The sequence below is a fragment of the Chinchilla lanigera genome, unplaced genomic scaffold, assembly GCF_000276665.1.
Source record: "Chinchilla lanigera isolate Chin_1 unplaced genomic scaffold, ChiLan1.0 scaffold00033, whole genome shotgun sequence".
Lineage (NCBI taxonomy): Eukaryota > Metazoa > Chordata > Mammalia > Rodentia > Chinchillidae > Chinchilla > Chinchilla lanigera.
Window position 1 is genome coordinate 3960530 of NW_004955434.1, and position 4587 is coordinate 3965116.

The following is a 4587-nucleotide window of genomic DNA, read 5'->3' on the forward strand; positions in this document are numbered from 1 at the left end:
AAAAAAAAAAAAAAAAAATCAACAAAAGAAAGTCAGAACTGAACCAAACTTTTGAACAAATAGACTTAGTAGATGTTCCCAGAGTGTTCCACCCCACAACATCAGAATACATATTCTTCTGAGCTGTATATGTGACATTCTCCAAAATAGTCTACATACTAGCTCATAGAACATGCTTAAGTAAATACAAAGGAATTGAAATTATCCCATGCATACTATCAGACCATAGTGCAATGAAATTGGAAAGCAATGACAAAATACACACACACACACACACACACACACACACACACACACACAAACTTCATAAACACATGGAAATTAAATAACACCTTCCTGAACAACAAATGGGTCACAGAGGAAATTAAAGAAGAAATTAGACAGTTTCTACATGATAATGACAATAAAACTTGCTGGAACTTATGGGATGCAATGAAAGCCATCTTACAAGGGAAATTGATAGCACTGAATTCTCTTATCAAAAAAACAGTGAGCTCAAATAAAAACCTAATGTTGAACGTCAATCTTCTAGAAAAAGAAGAGCAAGTCAAGCCCAAAGCTTGGACAAGGGAGGAAATTATGAAGATCACAGCAGAAATCAATGCAATGCAGACTAAGAAAACAATACAAAGAATTAAAGAGTTGGTTCTTTGAAAGATTACATAAAATTGACAAACGCAGCCAACCTTATCAAAAAATGCAAAGAAAAGACTCAAACCTATACAATTAAGAATGAAAAGGGTGAAATCACAACAGATCCTATAGAAGTCCAGAAAATCATCAATACCTACTTTGAGAGCCTGTATTCTAGTAGGATGCAAAACAGAAGAAATGGACAGATTTCTAGATACACATGAATTACCAAAGCTGAACAAGAAGATATAAAAATGCTAAAAAAAACAATATCAGTCAATGAATTTGAAAATGTCTTTAAAAACCTACCAACAAAGAAAAGCACAGGCCCTGAAAGATTCACTGCTGAATAAGCCTACAAGAAATTTAGGGAAGCTGGGCATGGTGGTGCATGCCTGTAATCCCAGTACTTGGGAGGTTGAGGCAGGAGGATTGTTGCGAGTTTAAGAACAGCCTGGGCTACAAAGTGAGCTCAAGTCCAGCCAGAACTGCATAGCAAGACCCTGTCTCAAAAGAGAAAAAAAAAAAAAAAAGAAATTAAGGGAAGCCCTAAAGCCATTATTTCTCCAACTCTTTAATGAAAGCGAAAGGGAAGCAATCCTCCCAACTTCATTCCTGCAAGCAAGCATTACCCTGATACCAAAACTTGAGAAGGATCCAACCAAAAAAGAAAACTACACTGAGAGGAAAATTAGGGAAGTAACTCCTTTCACAGTAGCTCCCCCAAAATGAAATGCATAAGAATCAATCTGATGAAGGATGTACAAGACCTTAACTTTGAGAATCTGTGTTCATTCATCCTTGCTAAGCCCACGCAGACTTAGTTAAATTTGCCATACCAGAGAACGTGGCACCCTGGAGCGGGGCCCCCACTGGGACTGCTGGCGGCCACATGAAAAGCACCTACCAGGACAGCAACAAGCTGGCCCAGATCCACTTCAGCAGTATTTTGGCAGCCACAGCTGTTGCGGCGATGCTATTAGAACAAGCCTTGGACCAAAAGGAATGGATAAAATGATTCAAGATGGAAAGGTGATGCGACCGTTATGAATGATAGTGCTACTGTTCTGAAACAAATGCATGTGTTACATCCAGCCGCCAGAATGCTGGTGGAACTAAAACTCAAAATATAAAAGCAGGAGACAGCACCACATCAGGGGTTATCATTGCTGTTTTTTCTCAGATTCCTGAACTAAGCTTCTTCAGAAAGGGATCCAGCCAACCGTCATTTCCGAGTCATTCCAGAAGCCTGTGGAAAAGGGTCTTGAAATCCTGACTGACATGTCTCAGCCTGTGGAACTGAGTGACAGAGAAACTTTGTTAAATAGTGCAACCATTTCATTGAACTCAAAGGTGGTTTCCCAGTATTCAACTCTCCTTTCTCCAATGAGTGCAAATGCAATAAGGAGAGTGACTGACCCTGCCACGGCAACCAGTGTAGATCGTAGAGATATTAAAATAGTTAAGAAGCTTGGTGGGACAATTGATGATGGTGAGTCGGTGGAAGCGCTAGTTCTTAGCCAGAAAGTGGCAAACTCTGGCATAACCACAGTTGAAAAGGCTAAGATTGGGCTCATTCAGTTTTGGTCATCGGCTCCCAAAACAGACATAGATAATCAAATAATAGTTTCTCACTATGCCCAGATGGACCAAGTATATAGGTGAGAAGAGAGAGCCTATATTTTAAATTTAGAGAAGTAAATTTTAAAAACGGCTTGTAATGTCCTTCGCATACAGAAGTCTGTCCGCAGAGATGCTCTTAGTGATCTTGCATTACATTTTCTGAACAAGATGAAGATGATGGTGGTTAAGGATCTTGAAAGAGAAGACATTGAATTCATTGGTGAGACAACTGGAACCAAGCCAGCTGCTCACGCTGAACAAGTTACTGCTGATATGCTGGCTTCTGCTGAGTAAGCTGAAGCATTCAATTTAAATGGTGCTGTCAAACTCCTCAAGATTACAGGCCACGTAAGCACTGGAAAAACAGTTATAATTGTTTGTGGCTCTAACAAACTGGTGATTGAAGAAGCTGAACGTTCCATTCATGATGCCCTGTATGTTATTCACTGCTTAGTGAAAAAGAGAGCTCTTATTGTAGGAGGTGGTGCTCCAGAGATAGGATTGGCCTTAGGACTGACGAATATTTAAGAACACTGAGTGGAATGGAATCCTACCGTGTCCGTGCTTTTGTAGAAGCTATGGAAGTCATGCCACCTACACTACCTGAAAATGCTGGCCTAAATCCCATTTCTACAGTAGCAGAACTAAGACACCGGCATGCCCAAGGAGCAAAAGCGACAGGCATTAATGTCTGAAAGGGTGGTATTTCCAACATTTGGGAAGAGATGGTTGTCTAGCGTTTGTTGGTTTCAGTCAGTGCTTTGACCCTAGCAACTGAAACTGTCTGGAGCATTTTGAAAACTGGTGATGTGGTAAAGACTTGATAATCTGAATACACTGGCTGACTGGCAGCCCTATACTACCAGCACTGAGGCTCAAGTGGAAGAAGATGTTGGTGTTCCTTGTTGTTCCTCTATGAGGAGAAGATTGTCTCCTCTATGAATTCCTGGACTTGTCTTCTGGTTGGTGTTTGCTTGAAAGTGTATTGGGACAACTAAATATTAAATATCTGATTTCAAAAGGATGGAAGAAAAAGACCTTAAGTTTAATAACTACAGGACTTTGGAAAATGAGATCAAAGAGTGTCATGGTTTGTGTCTAGATGTCCCCCCAAAGCCTCATTTGGTCATACAGCTTTTTCGGAGGTGGCTAAGTCTAGAATGTGTGATTGATTCTAAGCACAACGCTGGGGTTCAGGGTGGGTGATGGCTGGATCAGTCCACTGACTGAACTGTCACTGCCCTAATCCTGGTAGACTAGATACAACATAAGGGACTGAAAGAGGCTTGTCCCCTCTCTCTCAGTTGTTGACTTTGCTGTCTTCCAGTGCCATGAATGGTTGCCCCTCTGTCATGCCACCTCACCTTGGAGCCAGTCGATTATAGACTGAAATCTCTACAAACTGGGAGATACTAAACCTTCCCCCTTTTGCCTTTGGGTGTCAGGTATTTTATCTTAGCAACAAGAGTCAAGTAACCAAGACAAAGAGGATATCAGAAAATGGAAAGATATCCCTTGTTCTTGGGTAGGAAGAACCAATATAGTTGAAAATGACCATACTTGCAACATTGTTATACACATTTAATGCAATCTTGATCAAAAATCCAATAGCATATATCACAGAAATAAAGAAAACAAGCCTAAAATTCACTTGGAACTAGAAGAGATCTAGAATAGCAAAAGTAATTCTGGGCAACAAAAGTAAGGCAGGGGGCATCACAATCCCTGACTTGAAATTATACTACAAAGCCACTGTGGTAAAAACAGCAGACTGGCAAAAAACCAGATCTGAGGATCAGTGGAACAGATTAGAAGATGCAGAAACTACTCCAAACACACTCAGCCACCTTATCTTTGACAAAGAACCTGAACACCTTCCCAGGAAGAAAGATGGCCTCTTTAATAAATGGTGCTGGAAAAACTGGCTTTCCACATGCTAAAAATTAAAACTAGACTTATATCTTTCACCATATCCTAACATAAAATCAAAAGGGATCAAAGATATAAATATTAGTACAGAAACACTAAATGTGCTGGAAGATAGAATAGGTAGAACTCTTAAAGATATTTGTGTAGGCAAAGACTTTATGAACAATACACTGACTGCACAGGATATATCACAAAGAATCAACAACTGGGATGTCATGTTATTAAAAAGCTTTGCACAGAAAGAGAAACCACCACCAGAATGAAGAGATAACCCACAGTGTGGGAAAAATTTTTTTGCCAGCTGTACCTCAGACAAAGGATTACTACCTAGAATATATAAAGAACTAAAAAAAATCAGACTCCCAAATTTAAAGACCCACTCTAAAAATGGGAATCTGAGAT

General features: G+C 39.9%; 1 pseudogene; it reads left to right on the plus strand.

Annotated features, from left to right (window-relative positions):
• Positions 1-3080, plus strand: part of LOC102007808 — a 6623-nt pseudogene extending 3543 nt beyond the window's left edge.
• The last annotated feature ends 1507 nt before the right edge of the window (positions 3081-4587 follow it).